Source organism: Gallus gallus, chromosome 1 (genome assembly GCF_016699485.2).
Source record: "Gallus gallus isolate bGalGal1 chromosome 1, bGalGal1.mat.broiler.GRCg7b, whole genome shotgun sequence".
NCBI classification, from domain to species: domain Eukaryota; kingdom Metazoa; phylum Chordata; class Aves; order Galliformes; family Phasianidae; genus Gallus; species Gallus gallus.
Genome location: NC_052532.1, coordinates 64,770,343 through 64,789,827, shown reverse-complemented (window position 1 = coordinate 64,789,827; position 19,485 = coordinate 64,770,343). Strand labels below are relative to the sequence as shown.

The window sequence follows — 19,485 nt, the reverse complement described above, 5'->3', positions numbered from 1 at the left end:
TGGAAATTCTATGGTTATTGGTGACTGACACATTCAATTGTGACCATAGTAATAGTGATTTCAGATCATCATATGCAACTTTGTGTCAATGTTTTCAGGTGCAATCTGAATTTGCTCCAAATAACATAGCTAAAAACCCAAATAAGATGTTGATTTCCTTTAGGAACAAGAATGTTCCAACATATCTACAAGTAGCTTTTCTTCATAAGCAGAGAGATCATATTGCTGAGTTAAAAATTATTTCAACTCCAATTACTCTGTTGGCCAACCTCTTCCTCCCCACCCAGCCAAGGACTCATGCCAAGATCTAGATAGATCCTTGGCAGACATTTTCATGACATGGTTGGCTTGAAAAGGCATGGGAGGAATTCCAGCACTGAAAATTCAGCTGCAGGTGGAAAAGCACAATCTGGCATGTGCAGCGGCAGTCATCTCTACATATTGGCATTTATAATATATTTTTCTGGCTCAAAGCAATGTGCCATCATAAGCACTATGTGCAGCATTCAATTACTGCATACAAGCAACTCTATCACAGCATAGAGAGCACTATGATTGAATCGTTGGCTTACCTTTGAAATAAATCCTTAAAAGTCACAAGCCCTCAATCAGTTCATATTTTGTTCAGTTGATGTCATCATTCCTGAATAGAAAGGAAAAGGTGCTTCAAATCCATCTCTGAACAAATGGCTGAGAATGGTACCACAATCTCAAAAAAATGCATAGCTAATAGTCAGCAGCATCCTCTATTCATTGTAATGGATGAGTGCAGACCTGGACTGCAGTTGCCTGATATATTTGAAGTCTTTATATGCTGGCAAATCCCTCTCTAAGGATCTCCCCTGCCAACAGGCAGTAAGGCATTTTAATGATTAGTGACTTCTATGCAACAATGTTGTTGTTGTAGTAATTAGAGCAATTCTGGAAACATCTGAGTTCTTTATTTGGATTTAGGTTCAGATACATCATCAGTGGCCCTTAGTAAAATTGTATAAGTGTGAGGGGACCTCCAGAGTTGATCTAGTCTCAGGCAATGACTTCATTCATTCAATGAAGCCATGCTGGCTGTCTTGGATCACACGCTCATTGCTCATGTGATCGAGCATGTCATCCAGGAGGATCTGTTCCATGATCTTCCCAGGCACAGAGGTGAGACTCACCAGCCTGTAGTTTCCTGGGTCCTCCTTACTCACTTTCTTGTAAATGGGAGTGATGTAACCCTTTCTCCAGTCATCTGGGACCTCACCTGACAGCCATGACTTCTCAAATATGATGGAGAGCGGTTCAGCAACCACCTCAGCCAGCTCCTTCAGAACCCTGGGATGCACACCATCTGGCCCCAAAGACTTGTACTCATTCAGTCTCATGAGGTGGTCTCGGACTTGCTCTGCTCTTACAGTGGGGGGAGATTTAACCCCCTGGTCCCCACCTGGAGGCTTGCAGGTGCAGGGCTCAGGGACGTGAGAAAGACTGGAATCCTGGCCACCAGCGAAGACCAAGGCAAAGAACTCATTCAGTACCTCAGCTTTCTCTTCGTCCATTGAAGCCAGTTCTCCTTTTAAATTTACTAAAGAAGGTACACCTGTTTTGGCCTGTCTCTCCTGGCCAATGTACCTGTAGAATGTCTTCTTGTTTTTCACATCCCTCGCCAAGTTCAGTTCTACCTGCGCCTTGGCTTTCCTGATCCTACGTCTGCAAGTCCAGACAGCATCCCTGTACTCTTTACAGGTGACACGCCCTTGTTTCCAGAGCTTGTACGCACCTTTCTTTGCCCTCAGTGTGCCCAGCATGTCGTTGCCGAGCCATGCCGGTTTCCTGTCTCGTCTGCCCACTTTCCTATTCAGAGGGATGGAGACCTCTCGTGCTTTCAGGAGGGCATCCTTGAAGAGTGGCCAGCTCTCCTCAACATCTTTATCTTTAAGGACAGCATCCTAGGGGATCTTGGCCAACAATCCATTGAACAGCTTAAAGTTCACTCTTCCAAAGTTCAGGGTCCTGACCCCACCCTTTGTCAGGCCCACATCCCTCAAGATCACGAACTCAACCAGGGCATGGTTGCTGCAGCCCAGGCTGCCTTCAACATTGACATCTTTGATGATCTCTTCTGCATTGGTGAGCAGCAGGTCCAGCAACGCTTCACCTCTGGTTGGTCTGTCCACTACCTGGACCAGAAAGTTGTCATCAACGGATTCCACGAGCCTTCTGGACCTCTTGCAGCTCGCCATGTGGTCTTTCCAACAGATGTCCGGATGATTGAAGTCCCCCACCAGGACGAGGGCCAGTGAGCACGATGCCTCCCACATCTGGAGCAAGAAAGCCTCGTCAACAGCCTCCCCTTGATCAGGTGGCCTGTAGTATACCCCTATCACCAGGTGACCTTTATTAGTCCCATCCCTAATTCTAACCCACAGGCTCTCAACCTGTTCCTGACTGTTTCTCAGAGGGAGCTCCTCACAGTCTATCCACTCTTTGACATAGAGGGCAACTCCCCCACCCTTCCTACCTCGCCTATCCCTTCTAAAGAGCCGATACCCATCAACGGTAGTATTCCAGTTGTGGGAGTCATCCCACCATGTTTCTGTGATAGCAACAAGGTCATAACTTTCCAAGTGCATCACAGTTTCCAACTTGTCCTGTTTATTACTCAGGCTGCGTGCATTGGTATAAAGGCACTTCAGCTGGGCTTTGTCCATGAATGGTCCATGAAACATGGACTTTGTCTTCCTACAACAATGAAGTGGGGACCAAGAAGTAGGTAGCAGTCTTGGGACACACACACAAAAAAAACTACATTCTTTGTCCCAGGCTGGGTTATATATATATATATATATTTATACATTCATATATATATGATTCACTGTAAATTATACTGCTCAGACACTCCATCCATACATAAGAAATGAAACTAAGAAAATCATTTGAACAGGGCAAAACCAGCAGTCCAAATACAAATTCCTCCACGTTATTCAGACTCCAGTCCCTGAATCATAAACCACATTCATGGTTTTGGCCCTGGATCCTATGCAAACATTGTAAAGGCACCTCTTCCAGTGAGGTTCAGCTCATGCCAAAATCTTTATGGAACAGTTTGTCAATTTCCTGAGATGGAGATCAAAATTCAAACTTCCACAAAGCAGCAGCTGATCCATATTGCTACAAGTGAGGACTGTCCCAAGAAAATGAGCAGAAGGGACAGCATTACCATTTTGATGTGAATTTTCATCAAGAAGTTTGTCAAATCCTTTGACTCTCATTAATCAGAACCTGTGTCCTGGTCCTGACTTTTGCACCAAATTCAAATTCTGACCTAGGTCTGATGTAGATCTCAACACATTCTCAACACATTGAACTTATCTTTATGCAAACCACACATGATTTCTATGAGAGCAATGGATGCATTTTTTCTTTCTTTTATACATAAGGAAACAAATAAGGAGAAGAGTAAAAAGAGTGAGAAATGTGTTCTGGCTATAAATAGAATCCTTAATTGCCTAACCTGCTTCAATTAATTCATTATACAATTACGGCTGCCAGTTCTTCACTATGAAGAATCCTTTTTAACTGCTTCTGCAGAACTACGATTTAAACAACACAAAATTAAGAATTTCTAAGTGCAGCAAAACACAACCAATTATAATCAACACTGACAAATTCTAATTTGACAGTAGGCATAATTAACTACATAAGAAATTACCCCTATGATAATGTTCAGTAGGAAGCAATGACATCTTCAGTAATTTGTGCTCAGTATTATCTGCAATCACAAAATTTCTGTGGGCTAAATGTTTATGTACCCAGCACAAAAGCTGAAGGTCCAGCACTCATGATTTTTGGGGGGTATCCCAGGTTTTTTGTGGTATTATGCTCCAGCAAGTGAAAGACTCTACGCCTAACATGTTCCACCCTTAGAGAGTATGAGAGGATTCAGAAGACATGGCTAAGTCCTAGGCACACACTGAAGAGAGCCAATGGCACAAAACAGGTCTTTGTTTCTGGTCACCTCTTTCAAAGTCTAGTATGGAAGAGAACTTATGGAAGAGACCTCTGTGCCTGGGAAGATCATGGAGCAGATCCTCCTAGAAGCTATGTTAAGGCACATTTGAGAGAAAGAGGTGATTTGAGACAGCCAACATGACTTCACCAGGGGTAGATCTCACCTGACCAATCTGGTGGCCCTCTATGATGCAGTGACAGTATCGGAGGACAGGGGAAGGGCAACAGGTATCATCTACTTGAACTTCTACAAAACCTTTGACAAGGTCCCTCACCACATCTTTCTCTCTAAATTGGAGAGGTATGAATTTGAAGGATGAACTGTTCAGTGGATTAAGAATTGGTTGGCTGGATGCAGCCAAAGGGTTGTGATCAATGGTTCTATGTCAGGGTGGAGGCCAGTCACAAGTGGTGTCCCCAGAGGCTTGGTCTTGGGACCAGTGCTCTTCAACATTTTTATCAATGACAAAGACAATGGAATTGAGTGTACCCTCAGCAAGTTTGTACACAACACCAAGCTGAGTGGTGCAGACAATACATTGGAGGGAACGGAAGCCATCCAGAGGGAGCTAGACAGGCTGGAGAAGTGAGCCTAATGAGGCTCAACAAGGCCAAGCGCAAGGTGTTGCACTTGGGCCAGGGCAATCCCAGATATTTATACAAACTGGGAGAAGAACCCCTTGAGAGCAACCCTGTGGAGAAGGACTTGGGAGTCCTGATGGACAAGAAGCTGGACATGAGCCAGCAGTGTATAATTATATCCAGGGCTGCATTAAAAAAGGGGTGGCCAGCAGGGAGAGGAAGGTGATCATCTCCCCTCTATTCGGCTCTTGTGAGGCCACATCTGGAGCACTGCATCCAGGCCTGAGGCCCCCAGCAACAAGAAAGATGCAGAGCTCTTGGAACTAGTCTAAAGGAAGGTCACTAAGTTGATAAGAGGGCTGGAGTGCCTCTCCTATGAGGAAAGGTTGAGGGAACTGCGCTTGTTTAACTTGGAGAAAACTCCAGGGAGATCTCATTGTGGCCTTCCAATAATTGCAGACAGCACATAAACAGGGGTGGCAACAGCTGTTTACAAGGGTGGACAGTGACAGGACAAGGGGGAATGGTTTTAAACTAAGACAGGGGAGGTTTAGGTTAGATGTTAGGAGGAAGTTTCTCACGCAGAGGGTGGTGACGCACTGGAACAGGTTGCCCAAGGAGGTTGTGGATGCCCCATCCCTGGAGGCATTCGAGGCCAGGCTGGATGTGGCTCTGGGCAGCCTGGTCTAGTGGTTGGTGATCCTGCACACAGCAGGGGGGTTGAAACTTGATGATCACTGTGGTTCTTTTCAATCCAGGCCATTCTATGATTCTATGATTAATTCAGGTATGCTCTTGAAGTTTTCACAGGTTTTCTATTTAGCATCAGGAAGTGATTTTTCTTTTTTATTTTGAAAGTTTTTCTCAGTTCCAGATTTATTTCTGACAGAATGGCTCAATCTTTTGTCACTCCCCCCTAGGATACAGTCAATCAAACTTACCTTATTACAGCAGCTTAATGAGTGACAGCATCTCAGCCTAGCTTGGTAAATAATGCAATTGATTTTCAGGGACAAATAGTCTCTCCTGTATTGTTATAATCTTAACTGTCCTTGTAGCCTTGTCCTTGCCCTCAACAGTGGGTCAAAGTGCTTATTTAGACTGGGAAATGAAACACAAAGGAACCGTAAAGTTAACTTACTCTGCAATTAATTGATATTTTTGTAGTTAATGGGATATTTTAAAGAAAAAGTGGATAAGATGAAAAAGTACATTAGACCATGCAATGAAGATTGAAGAAGAGCAGTACTCACATCTGATGTGCAACATTTACAATCATCATTGCTTCGAAGAGTTGACAATGTGACAGAAAATCAGACCCGTTTGGGAATTCTGATGACAGTGCAAAAAGAGAGAAAAATGTTTCAGTTTCATAAAATACATTGCAATTATTATCATGTTCCACTTTAAAATCATTGCTAATAATATTGCTTTACACTCACACTCTGTCTTGAAAAACATTAACAAACATCTTTAGAATGAAATCTTGGCCCTATTAAGGGTAACTGAAGTTCAGCCACTCAGCTTAAAAAAGCTGGAGTTCATATTTATAATATTCTCATTTTCTATTATTGAGCATTCTCTTTCAAACTTTTCCATTTAGAAAACCATCTTTGGATAACAAAGCAAACATGCCGCGGATACAGAAATCTGACAAGGACTGAGCCTCTATTTCTGAAAGCAGTCCAGGCCACTGGATTTTTCATTAATTAGTATTTCTCAGAAACTTGCTGATTAGCCTCCCAGCTGTTTCTAACACTTCAGTCTGAAACAGCCCAATAAAAACAAAATCAACCTTTTACATTTTAAAATCTAATAGTTTATAACTCCCAGTTTTTTTGTATAGGCCAAGATGACCAGAAATAAACTGGACAGAAAATCAGTAAGGAAAGCAAAGACAAGGCACAGAGGAACCAGTTCAGAAACCACAAATGAGAAACAATAAGATAAAAATTGAAATTGCTGTTAAACTGTGCCCATCACTTCATAACAGAGGCCTGTTTTTGACTTACATTCCTAATCCTTCCATGGTTTGAAATACTGTCAGACATTTCTGTATATATAAGTGCTTATGGTATCCTCAGCATCTCTACTGCAGATAAACGAAATACGATCCAAAACGTATATTAGATTCAGGATAATTCACTGGTGAGTAGAGATGCATTTCTGTGAGAACTAATGTAGTAAAACAGAACACTGTCCGAACCTGTAAAATAACGTGATATTACATCACTCTCATAAAATGAAATCTCTACATTAATTTTACTCACAATATTATTTTACATCAGGGATGAGGAAAAACACATTAGAAGACTGCTTATTTTATGGTCCAAATATAAGGCCCATTTCCCTGGCTTTTTCTTCACTAATAAATACATACCAACATGCATATTTAAAATAACAAATTAACAGGACACTTCACTGCACACACTTACATCCCTGGGGAGAAGATGAGAGAACAAACAATATGTGACAGATGTTTATCACATAGCTTAATGCACTATTGGAAGTGGGTCACAGATAGCAATGAAGAGCACTCCATTGAAATCATTGGAATGGAATTAGAATAAATTATGAAGACCTATAATCAAATTGAAATATGAATAATGAATTTGTTTAGAAACACAACAATATCTGTTATATGTTTTGAACATGGACGTTCTGTGGAAGGTAGCCTCTCAGCTGAAATCAGAATCAATATTCAGCTTTGGAGATAGCAATTAAGCAGGCAGTTAGTATGTGGAGATGTGGTTAAAACCAATCAGACAGAGAAAGTGAATAAGATGTTCTTAACTACATTATTTCTTAAAAATGCCTTCTGATCATTTTCATAAAAACACAGACCAAAATCAAGCAGTATCTTTTCATGTCATAAGGAAGATGTTAACAAAAATATATCTATTTCTTAATTACTATTTAAATTTAGTTCAATTATCACTTCTGTTCAGTATGTGTACAAACTGCTACTTTATGAAATGAATACAAAGAACTCACCCTGATTTATTTCATTTTTTTTTTTTTTAATAAGAAAGAGGGGTGATCTTGTTGGTAAATCATTGAATTAGACAAGAATTCATTCTTAGTCTCTACAGAAGGCTTGATGAGTAGCACCAAAATCCCTTGCTAAGATATTACCAATGACTGGTAGAGAAGATGAAAAGGATGGTGCTTTTATACCATGTGATTTTGGTCTAGGTAGAATTCTGGACAGCATATTTTATAGTTATCCACCTCATCTCTAGTACTATATTTGCTAAATCTGTTTAGATAACTGTGATTGTTGTTCCTTTAATTCACTAAACTTTTCATTTGTTAGCAATCTTGGCTAAAGCAAAGTTCAAGCTCTGTAAAAGAGTAGATGAAAATTCCTTCCCCTTTATCCATTTTCATTGTCTCTTTAAAATATAAATGAACTTGACAATAACTACTTCTAAGTATTAAACTAATGCCTAGGATAACATGAACATTATTTTGACTGGGGCCCCCATTTACTCTAGTAGAAATTAGAAACAACAACAAGGCCTTTTGGAAGAAGCCTTTTGGAAGAGGTCTCCTTTTGTAATCTGTCCTAAAAGGAAGGGATTTTTCAATTTAGAATGATATTTTATCCCACATTTCTGTAGAAATAGGGGAAAAAAAAAGCATAATATTGAGAAATCATTGGCCTTTTAATTTTAGTTTGGATGCAAATTTTCATGGAGTATACAACACTAACACCAGAAGACAGAGAAGTGAATGAAGTTGTGCATGAAGCACAACTTGACCAACAAAGATCACAATAGATTCAAACATTTTTAAAAAATAGCTAAATATATATGTAATTTATGCACACACACAAACCCTACTAATTGCAAGATGACTAAAAAAAAAAAAAAAAAGGCAATCATATCAGTTTAACACTTGAGGATCCCTAAGCTGAATATGATCCCTTAGAGGCTGTGCCTCTAGATCTAAGCAGAGGCGTATAATCACATACCTTTGACTTGCTGGCTTAGATCTCACAAATGCAGTTCAGCTAGTTTTCATTGCAGTAGTGGTTTCTTGCTGACGCAAAAACAGTGTATTCTGGGGTCTCTGGGCATCATCTGGTTCAGCTTAAAACATGGCCACCTAGAATATTTTGTAGTAGAGTAGTCGTGTGTTCAGGATCTTTTGGAGGCAGGTTTTGAATATCTCCAAAGACAGATTCTTCTGCAGCCTCTCTGGGCAACCTGTTCCAGCATTTGACCAGACCCACTATTAAAGAGTTTCACATTTGTGTCCAAGTGAACATCCAGATACGTTTCAGCAAAGGTGTTCTCCAGCCAGTTTCTAGCCTGTGCTATTGCATACGTTCTTACTATTCAACATACAGCATTTTTGTTTGTTGAGTTTCAGGTGTTCTGTGCTGGCCCATAATTCCAATTCATCTAGACACTTCTGAACAGCAGTATTCTTCCCTTCTAATACGGATTATACCTCTCTTCCATGCGGTGTTACCCTAGAAGATGCTGAGACAATGACATACCATGCAGGTAATTGATGGAGAAGTTGAACAAAAGCACCCTAGTATAGAGTGCTAGGAAAAGCCATTCCTAACTGTCCACTCAACAGACTTTGAGCCATTGATCTTTTCCTGCAGATCCTGGTAGCCTTGGGATTTTCCTTTCTGAGACAATTTTTTTACAGGTTCATTGATGAACATATGAAAACATAGGTGGGTTGCTGCAAAAGATTAAGTAATCATGTTATTTTACCATTTCCCCTGTTGCAAAGTAAGCTTGGATGAGTTTGAATGAATGAATGTGAAGAGACAGCTGCTTTCCCCAGCACAGCCTAAGTCCCAAACAAATGGGGCTGCAGGCATACCCTGAGTACTGGCAAGAGAAATGCTATTTAGTCATTTCCTCTTCCCTGATTCAACTTGGGGGGATTAGGACAGCTAAGCAAAAAAGATGTTGAAAAAAAATTTTTTTTTTAATCTAATCTACACTGTCACCATGTAAGAGGAAGGTCAAGATCACTGGACAGTAACATGGTGAAAGTTTCTGTTTTCACTTATGGAGAAGTCTGGGGGAAAGACATCTGCATCAAAACCTTCCCCAGTCTAAACAGAAAGCAACAGATTTCAGTTTTAAGCCTTATCAGAGCTGAGTGAGGTGGGATCCTCAGCAGAGTCTGCCATAGGGAGGAGAGGAAAGGGGCTGTTCCACAAATGTACTTGCTCTGCTAGCAGAGCTTCCACATGAGAGTGGCCTAGCATAAATGGCCCCAAATCCTTTGTCACATGCCTCTTAAGTTCTATAATAACACCTTAATGGTATCTTGTACATTCAAGACTTTGTGCTTCATAGTTTGAATTTATGCATTAAATAGATATTGAAGAGGAAAGCTTCATTTTAAAATTAAGTCCCTGAGCTCTACTGTCATTATAGGGTTAAGTACTCACTGCATAGCTGTTTATATCATTTAAATCTTTGGTGTCTTTTATTTTGCATCAGAGTTTTGGAGTAGATTAAAACTACTCATATTTGTCTTGGTAACTCTTGAGAAAAATGTCAAAACAAAATGTGCTGGAATTCAAGAGGGATATAAATATACAGTGGGATGAGATAGGGTGATCTTGAACTTTAACTATCATATGTCAAAAGTTATTTTCTAGTGGGTCTGAAATATATGCTACTTCTCCACTTTTAAGACCAGGCCTGGGATGAGGAAGACGTTAGAGTACAGGAACAACCAAAGTTATTTAATTGCAGGATGGCTTGGGGTTCATAAACGCAGAGCATGCACTCGCTAGCAGTAAGCCTGAACCCAAAACCTCAGATGCTAACAAGGCGAGATTCTGGAGGGCAGGTATGAAATTTAAAACAAATTTTGTATCCAAGCATAGCACTGACACTGTAGACTTCAAAGGAAAAGATTTTTAATGTTTCACGTGCCAAGTCCCTCATCTGCCAGAATCAGAGTGGATGCAAGCTGTCAAGTGCCAATCTTAGCAGTCGTGGGTTATTAAATTACAATAGCTAAAAGCTTTAAATATTATTTGCCTCTCTTGAGGTTATATCAAAAGGTGCTTTGAATGTTTGGGCTGGCACTCAATTTTTCTTCTTTACTCACACACCTAAGCGGATACAAGACAGAACTCAGCTCACATACAGATTTCACTGAATAAAAATCCCTGAAGAAACTGTCACTCTCTCCAACATTTTGTACTAGCTTATGAGAGAAGCTGAACCACGTCTCTCTTGCAGTAAAGCACATTCTCATCACTTAATCAGAGTAACCTCATAAACTATAATTGTATTTTTCAGAAAATCTGTAAGGAAAGCCTTGTGGGAGATTAATTGTTCTTATAAACAAAATAGTTGAATAATTTCAAGGAAGGAGACACAAGGGTAAGAGAAATATTCTGAGAGAAGATGATAACCTCAATCCTCACCTAAATTAAAGCGTAAAAAAACAATCACTCAGGAAGTAATAACTTCTATCACTATCTCATTCGGTGATGAACAAGCAATTTAAGGATGAAAAGAAGTAGCATTTTGACTACGTGATTCAAAAAATTTAACCGATAAAGTTAGTATATCTGTCTTTTTCCCTCTGAGATTCTTATAAATTGTGTTGGTAGAATTCTCAGTAAGTGATTTTCTGTCAGTAGTATCAAGCAGTTCAAGAAACAATGGTCAAGAAAAGCAGTGGTACTAGAGACTGGAGAGAAAAACAGGACTGTAAGACTTTGGTGAAGAGATAAGGTAGAAAACAACCTCAGAACAATATGTCTGAGGTGATAGCAAGTGATTTATTCATAAGCCTTGACTACCTGTTTGTGACAAGTAATCATAGTCAGAGGGAACTGATAAAGTAGTAAACTGAATGCAATTGTGCAAAAATGTACAAAATTTTGCTATAGTGCACTCAAAGTTCTTCTGTCCTCATAAAAGTCAAATTTTTAGAAAGAGTGAAAATATGCTTTTATTGAACTTGCCAGTTCATAAGAACTCATGAGAACTACAGCTTCTCATTTTACATATAAACAGTTAATATTTCTATCATGTTTCATGCATTTCCTTTTGCATCAATATATTGTTTAAATTTATCCATCACCCATTAATTATTCCTCTCTAAGCAAACACGTTAGGTGTTGTGAGCAATTCTCCTGCTGTTCTCTTATCTTATTACATATAAAAATATTTGCTTTTAGAGATTGTTACCTAATCCTCCTTCAAAAAAAGAAGAGATCAAGTGAATTGTCTGCAGTTCAAGTAGATAAAGCTGCAGTAGTTTTAAACAAACTACCTCAAGTACTGAAAACATAAACACTTATTTGGTAGAAAAAAACATGCAGGAAATACTAAAGATTAACTGTTACCTGAAGCTTTCAATGGAGGAACCATTAAATAAATATAATGCACCTCATAAACACACTTTCAAATTAAAATAAACAAGAATGTTATCAAAGCATGTGGTTATAGTATCATGACATTAATGAGTGCAATACAAAATATTCTAGATAACCTATAGACGACTTTCACCTTTCTTATTAGTACCTCTTTAACTTATTACCTCTAAAATACTAAAGCAACTGGAATTAGGAAAGAAAGATATGAGCACTGGGCTCTTCCACTACCCTATCTGTCTGATTTTAAGGAGAAAGGAGAAATTAGCTGTATTCTGAAGCTGCCTAGTTCCCATTGCCAGAAAATTAAGCTTCTGCAAGTGTTCCTCATAAGCCAAAAGGCCATGGAAACTAACAGAAATATTAAGGAAAAATAGACAACTGGATCCCCTCAGACTTACAGTCAGTACCAGTCCCATACGACTGTTTCTAGCTTCTTGATTTTATTTTCTCCAAAATGTTTGAGTATTTCTCCACCGTATGTTCTGAGCATAGGCACTCATCTACAACATTCAAAGTCCTTCACAATGTATCCCTTTAGAGCTGTAAAATCCGATGAAGAGGCAAAATTCTACTATTCTCACTCATATGAGGACACCCAGTGGCTTCTGTAGGACTGATAACATAAGAAATTAAACATGCTCTAGGGCCACAGCATACTTCTAACTTTAGTTAAGACCACATCTCAAGCAGTGTTTTCTGCAGTTGTCGGTGTGCTTTACTTAAATTGTGTCTTAATTCAGGCAGAGCCTTTAATTCAATTCACTGAGCCATATTCTGTGGGAAGAGTTCAAAGAAAAAAGAGGTTACTAGCTACAAAGACACACAGAATACTCAGAAGAAGCACTTCAGAAGCAGCTCTAAATTTTGTGTATCATGTCCTCCACCCAACTCTTCATATGTCCTTTCTGGAAAGAGAACAGCAATTCTACATTCTGAAGCTGAACACTGGTGAAAGGTCTGGAAGTCACTGGAAATCCTGAGAGCAGTCTCTACCAAAGGATGATGTGGCACCAACAGGAGAAAATAGACTTGCCTGTACTACTCTGAAATTCCACTTGTGTCCTAAACAGTAGAACAGTATCAATGATCTGTTTTCATAGCACAGCTGAAAATCTGTCACTTACTTAGCTATCAAATACTATCATCTTAGTATTTCCTAAAAGATATTGGATCCAATCCTGGGTTCTTTGGAGCTATGGGAAGTTACTAGTGAAATACACAGAAGGGTCAAAGAAAATAATGTAGAAAATAATGCTTTACATTCTTAGTGAACTCGGTGAGGGAAAATGATACCAGTTTAAAATGTACTGTGTATGATCAGTACTTCTACAGGGAGGCTTTACAATCTCCACATAGAAAGAGAACAACAGAGATAAGAATCACATAACTGAAAGGCAAATGTCTAGACTTTGGCCCCGGGTTGCTTTATTTTAGTATAGTTATTGCATAATTGCTTACAAGGATCTTTTGGGTTCTCACAGCTTTGAGATTTATATCACCCTAGTTAGCTAGCAATGTACAAGATATATAATGCCCATAAAAAACTGATAAAAACCAAGAACAAAATATAATTCTGAAAAAAAGTTGATGATTTGTGGACACTATTGGACACAATTATTGCCATTGCTTTGATGCTATGCTAGTGACACCATTACTTAACAAGGGTTTCATAGTAAGGAAATGGCAAGCCTATTCTTACAGCAATCTTAACTTCCAAAAGGGAATCCAATGCCCTTCCCTCTCACAACTCATAAGTAAGCCTTTTTATGTGAATCCCAGGTGGAGAAATGTATAGTCTAGTAATCCTGAACAAAATGTTTAAGTCCTACTGTCTTGGTCTAACCTGAGAAAGAGTTGATTTTCTTCATAGGATAGTATGCTATGTTTTGCCTTTGGGAGAAATACGATGTTGATCACACACTGCTGTTTTAGTTGTTGCTGAGTAGTACTGTACAGAAGCAAGAGGGTTTCAGTTTTTCAGCTTCTTGTACTGTCCTTCCAGCAAGGGACCTCTGGGCAGACAAGGAGCTGGGAGAGGACTGAAGTAGGACAGCTGACCTAACCCGACCAAAGAGATATTCTATACTACATGACATCATATGAAAAAAAAAAAAAAAAACCTATAAAACTGAGGAGAGTTGGCCAACAGCAGTTGCTTCTTGGAGAATTACTGGGCATCAGTTGGCAGGTGTTGAGCAGTTCCTTTGTGTATCACTTCTTCTGTTTACATACATATTATCATTACCTTTATTTCTCTCTTCCTTTTATGTCTTAATAAATCTACAAGCTCTATCTTTTCTTACTATTCTCTCCCCCATCACAACAGGGAGGGAGCAAAAGGCTGTGCGGTGTTTAGCGGCTTGCTCGGTTAAAAAAAAATAAAAATCACAACACATACCTCTCTTTTTAGATGTGAGATACTTGCTGCCCTCCATCTTTCTTACCCACTGGTATGAATGCAGCCAGTGCAGTGAATCATGAGGATTGGAAGGGACCTCAAGCGATCATTGAGTCCAACCCTTCCACTAAAGCAGGTTCCCTACACTAGGTCACACAGGTAGGTATCCAGGGGAGTATTGAAGGAGACTATGCAACCTCTCTGGGTAACCTGTTCCAGTGTGCTGTTACCCTTACCATAAGGATGTTCTTCTGCATATTTGTGAGTCTGTGTAACTTTGAGTCTTTTGGAAGAGGTGGACATCCAAAGCTTTTTTGAATAAATCACTGAGTTGAGCCTGAATACCAAACAAGCTGTCCTGAAGATAAAATTGCAAATAAAATTTTGAACCTTTTGGCACCAGCAATAGCAATGCCTGTTCAGAATGGCCTTTTGAAGATGAGAGACCATCTCTGTTTTGGGCTTTGATCAAATTCTATAACCACAATGTGCAAAATAAAACCATTAAACCTGATATTTTAGCCTAATGTTAGAAGATTCCAGCTTTCACCTATATACATTTACAGTGTAATTTATTGATGTGGAAGCCATAAGGGGTAAAAGGAGTATAATTAATTTTACAAAAAAGTCAAATAATATTACAACCATATGTGTAGCCAAGATCGGATGCCTTAATAGCAATAAAATGAAATAAAAATGCTCTGCAATTGAAAATTTCTTCTATAATTTTAAGAGCAGCAAAGTAAGGAAATCTGAGATGGATCTCCCACAGCTGCAGGAACTCAGTTATATTATACACGTGATTACACTGTGCCTTGGACAGGGGAGCACAACTCCCACTGAAGCTAACGGCATTACATTTTCCATCTCTGTGTAAGATAGGTCAGATTCTCAACACATATAAATCAACCAATTCCATTAAAGTCAGTGACAAGTTGTACTGATTTACACCAAATAAGCATTTGGTCCAGTCTCTTTCCTGTCTTGCAATAATTATATGACCAACTTATAATGGGTCTTGGAAACTAATTGCCTTCGTACCTTTAGCTTCTAGGCACACAGTAATAAAGGGATCACATTATCTTTTTATTCCTGGCATGTAATCGGGCAAGATGTCATCTTGCAAGAGAAACAGATATTATTTGTGGCCCAGGTCTCCTTGCTCAGACCCATCAGAAAGACCTGCTCACCCATGGCAGCAGTAGAGACAGGGTTATGGATCTCTAGAATTGAAGAAACAGGACTAGAAGCCACATCTTAGCCTCTGCCTGATATCCCTGAACTAAGATGACTAACTCCATGCTGAGCATTACAGACCACAGGTACATCTAGAGCAAACGACTTGCCTATATTCTTACTAGCACTTTGTAAAGGATAATACAGGTAATTTTGATCTGATAGTTCGTAAGATGATAAACTTTACAGGACAAGAATCTTTGTCAAGAGCCTAGACACTAGAAGACTAAGTAAATAAGTAAATTTGTAATGCACAAGCTGTTTTGGGTAATTAATCATTAATTGACAAAGTAAACACAGCATTATTATAAGAATGCTGGAAATGTTTTTGTTCATGTTCAGCACCCTTTGGGAACTTCTTGTACTTTGCTTAAGATTGCATCTCAGGAGAACTTTCTCCTTCCTTAAAAAAAAATTGGAAAAAAAAATAGTCATTTATTTTGAAAGCTACGAATACTTTCTGAAGTAGCAAAAGGACAACATTCTTCTTTCTGGTAGCCTTCATTCTCATTTCTTACAGTTGAAAAGACAAAGCAATACCAGCATCAAAAAATGCAACCATAATTGATTGTATATGCCTCAACATTCATCATTGCAATTTACAACAGCATGGGACCTGACATTGATTGGCATCATACTGGGATGAAAGTGATGCACTGCAGTGTGAACAACTAAAGACTGCTAATGTGGTACTAAGCTCCTGTACTTAGAAACAGTCATTTCTGTTTGAATCAGTTTTAGACAGAAGAGCCAGTTGGTTTTGGTTGGTTTTTCTCTTAAAAACCAAGAATAATAATAATTAAAAAAAAAAAAAAAAATCAGTCATCTCTGCGTGGCCCATTACTAAGAAAGTATCTTTACCAGCATGACAGAACTGTTTGTAAGAAAAAACATTCATGATGCAACTAAGATCCTCACCATCCCACCATAGTGGGACTCTGCAGAGACACCTTTTATTGGCCAGGTAGTTCATCCAGTTCTTTCTCCCTAGTGGTTCCAAAGATTTCTTCACCTACTAACCAAGGTAGTTGCTTGCCTATTTACTGTGATGTGGTAAAGCAGTCTACCTTCATCACTAGCTCTCTCTCCTTCTGTCAAAGAGACAAACGATGACATTAAAGGTTACATAGGGAGGGGCAGAGAAAGGAAGTTCAGCAATCCTTCGTAAAGTGTGTGACAAGTTCTAAGTAATATTTTCATCTTTCCATAGGAGGTTATATGACTGAAAAGGCTGAAAGGGGAATGAGTGGAGAGAAATAGAAGGGTATCTTTCTCTTTCTGTGCACTGCCTAATTAATCTTTCTCTTCCAGTTTGCAGAACAACGTTCTTCACAACTGCAATGCAGCATCAAACTGAAACTCCCAGTTAAGACCCATGAAAAACTGTTTACCATCTCTGTAGTCCTGCAGCCTCTCTTTCCAATGAGGGCCAACTCTAATCTTGCTGTTTTTCAGGCTCCACTGAATTGCCAGTCTTCTAATTGCATAAAGATAGAGCTCTGAGTGCATATTCAGATCTGTAGAATTCCACGTGTCACAGAGCTGCTTGCCCGTGACAGTCTTTTCTTCTTCCCCACATTGGCCATTTTTCTTGTCTGAGCAGCCAGGCAACAACCAAAAGTCAGAATGACCTAGACATGAGTGAGCCGTCACAGTTTTCCAGTACACGGATGCCAAAGAGAAGAGCACAGTATGCCTTAGAGTAGAAGGGGGACAGGTGGAGAGGTGATGTGGAGCATTTGCTTCAGTGGTGCCCAGTGGGAATGTCATTTTTTGGTTTTTTTTTTTTTTTTTTTGCTTGACTCAGTGCCAAGATTAGTATTGAATTGCTGTAGTATATGAAAGAACAATTTTTTTTTTTTTTAATATATATTGAGCAACATAACTTTAAGAAAAGAACAAGAAAGTAAAATTTTAGGCACTGCCATAAAGCCTGGTCAAGAAATTAAAGACTCAGATGACAGTGGATTATCACATTTTTCAATGTGTTTAATCTTCCATGTCTCTGAATCTAATCTTTTCAGGTAAACAGATATATTTTCTGGCATCTGTATTATTTGTCCTACCACAGAACATCACAGCTGTGTGCTTCTGGAGACGTTAGACCTACATAAGCAAACAGTTAAGATAATTCAGATAATTTAAAATGGATATCTTTTCTGATTTCAAGGTAACATGTAATATAATTTAATATAATAATTGCATGTAATATTTATTACATACATGTTTAGCATTCATGTAAGTCGCTGTATTATAGTCCGACTTTTACCATAGGCCAAAATCTATAAACCTACTTGATTGCTTAAAATTTGCTTTACTGCTTAAATTTTGATGAGATTCTATCCAAAATAACATCTGAAACCATATTAATTTCAGTATCATGCTAAAGGCAAACCAAACGCTAAGGTGTGATGTTTTATTTCTAAGTTTTGGAAAGAGCTAAGTCAGTGGTGTCTGATGAGAAAAACAGAACTAACATGAATTTTCCACATAAGAGCTAGCACTTTAAAAGTGCAGGTTTTCTCACCCTATGTTTTTCTACTTGAACAGATATGATATATGCTTGTTTTAGCCATTAGTGATATCTGGCTCATCAAAGAGAAAGTCTAACTCCTAACAAGTCATTGAGAGAAAAAACAAAATATATGGAAATAACACTACAGTAGTGTGTCTCTATATCTGTCAAAACACATTTAGCCAAAGTTACCACTATCACTTTCTCTCGTGTAACTTCCTCCTTAAATACCATAGATTTTTGCTATTGTATTTCTGGTAGGCATTAACTAAATTGTGTGAAAGTTTAAGAGCATTCTATAGAGAAAAGAATATAACCTGAAAAACATATTAGAGTTGCTATGTCACAGTTAACAAGGGACAAATTTAATTTGTACCCACATGGAGCTTGCAGACAGCACTGTTCCTCTGCATAAATAGTGAATATGCAGCACTGTTAGTTGGTTCTTTGCATTCAGTATGACTTCAGGAGGAACCAGATAGCCAATGTCCATAATTTTAGAGTGGTTATTAGATCTCAGAGTTAACAGCTTCAGAAAATGTCTAAAGAGCAGTTCACAGAGATGCATCGAGAGTATTTGTTCTGAGCTGAAACGTTAAGACATATGTTTCTCTCTCTATTTATTCCTTTTAGAGAGATTGTTTTGTTGTGAGTTTTTTTTTTTTTTTGTGGGTATTTGTTCTTCTTGGGTTTTTTTTGTGTGTGTTTTGTTGTTGTTGTTTTTTGGTTTTTGTTTGTTTGTTTGTTGGGAAGAGAGGAGTTTGAATGGAGGCAAGGAGTGTTTATGGTTGAATTTTTCGAAAGAGAGTCCAAATTTTCAAAACAAGCTATGGAAGTTTGCTGAACAGGATGGACAGCAAAACGATTCATATATGAAAACCACAAAAGGACTTCTGTTATTTCTTCTTGTGTAAAACACTGAAATAAGGGGTTTTTAGATAATCTTTCAATACAAATTACCTTAGCGCGGATTCCCTCTATCTCTTGCTTAAGAACAACTTAATACACAGTCCAAAGAAGAAACTAATAAACCAAATCTCTGGAGGGAGCAAGAGCCATCTACTCAGGCACCATCCCAGTGGTTTTGTTCATTACCGTTAACTATACCACTGCCACAGAGCCATGCTATCAGAGAGACTCATCTGTCTTACCTTACACAGGAATCTTCCTGGAGACTGTTAAAGATGAAATCATTTTCTTCACTTCAATTCTATCACAAGCCAGAAAAAAAAAAAAGAGTTAATGGAATGCTTTCCTTCCCAGGAAAAAACTTATTATGGGTTAACTTGAGTTCAGAAACTTATAGTTCCAGTAGACTGGACTCTAAAAACAGGAGGTAGCTGCAGCTGGCCTGCTTCTTCTTCTCAACTTGAACCAGTA

The 19,485-nt window shown here is 38.8% G+C and overlaps 1 long non-coding RNA gene across 2 annotated transcripts in view; it reads right to left on the bottom strand.

Annotated features, from left to right (window-relative positions):
* The window catches only part of LOC101747667, a 161,544-nt gene that overhangs the window by 31,804 nt on the left and 110,255 nt on the right, over positions 1 to 19,485 (bottom strand). For both annotated transcript variants that reach the window (XR_005842768.2, XR_005842761.1), the window contains 6 exons: positions 19,257 to 19,315; positions 8,552 to 9,279; positions 6,588 to 6,781; positions 5,829 to 5,907; positions 1,763 to 2,303; positions 573 to 643 (listed from right to left, as the gene is read on the bottom strand). This is a non-coding gene — a long non-coding RNA (uncharacterized LOC101747667). The remainder of the gene's footprint in view (positions 1 to 572; positions 644 to 1,762; positions 2,304 to 5,828; positions 5,908 to 6,587; positions 6,782 to 8,551; positions 9,280 to 19,256; positions 19,316 to 19,485) is intronic.